We start from the raw sequence: 1,182 nt of genomic DNA, 5'->3' as shown, positions 1-1,182 counted from the left end.
TTATAATGAAATAAGACAAAAAAAAGTATTTTATTATTATTATTATTTTAACTTTTTTGTCCTCTTTTTCAAACTCATTCTTTTGTCTTCCTTTTTTCTTTTTGCATTATTTTATTAACAGGATGCATCGGTTTAAGTTTTTAAATGTAGGTTTACAAGAACATGGGGTCTAAACATGAGTTTAGACCCCATGTTTAGAGTGAGCAATCCTCTACACTTCAGTAAGGGTGTAGTTCCATGTTTGACCACATGGAGAGACTGACGTTTGCCTGTTATTGCAACACAGGGGGCGCTATTTCACCCATGTACATTGTGGAGAATGGCCAAAACAACTGCATACAATGCGTCTATTGTGAACACTACAAAAGACCGACCACAGATCTATGGAATGTTAATGAAACTCACTTTCCCAAGATCCTAAGCCCCTGCTCTGCAGCCTTGGTGCTTGTTTTTTTTGTTGTTGTTTTTTACAGACACCAGAGCTGCAAAGTTGCTGTTTGTTTATTTTTGTGAACATTATCTGGACTGAACATACAAACATTTTTCTCATTTTAGTGTGAGAAAGTTAGTTTAAAGCTATGCAGTGTTTGTTGATGTGTGTGCGTCTGTGTTGGTTCATCCTGCTGTGATCATTAGTTTCCTGTCTCCACTGTGAACTAGTCAATAACTGTCTGACACACACTGGTCAGACAGGGTCGGGTTTGTGTGTGTACATTATTGTCCTCTAAAAATATAAATGAAGACACAAATAGTAGAAATTTGAAACATATTATAGCTGTACATAGCTGTATTCTTCTGTCTTACCCGTTGAGTTGTTCTAGAATCTAGATGGTGCTGCTGAGCTTTCTTTTGGGTGAAAACCATGTGGTAGCCTTACTCCCAAGCAAAGTATGAAAGCAATGTGTGTGTGTGAGAGAGAGAGACAGGAAAAGCTCCAGGAAGCAAGAGGAAGCTCTTATTGTGTCAGCCTAAGGAGAAAGACAGAGAGCAAGAAAGCAAGAAAAAGTGGTAGAATAGAAATGATGCAGCTGAACACAGGAAGCTTCATAATGACTGCTGATTACTGAGAGTATAAGTAGAATAATGTCTAACTGTACATACTGTATATATGCAGCTCGATTGCTGTATGCTGACTCCAGACACCAAGATTCTACTGACATGAGTCTAACATGTGAAACAATT

This window comes from Solea senegalensis, linkage group LG7 (genome assembly GCF_019176455.1).
Source record: "Solea senegalensis isolate Sse05_10M linkage group LG7, IFAPA_SoseM_1, whole genome shotgun sequence".
Lineage (NCBI taxonomy): Eukaryota > Metazoa > Chordata > Actinopteri > Pleuronectiformes > Soleidae > Solea > Solea senegalensis.
The sequence above is the reverse complement of the archived record's forward strand: the minus strand, read 5'-3'. Positions refer to the sequence as shown.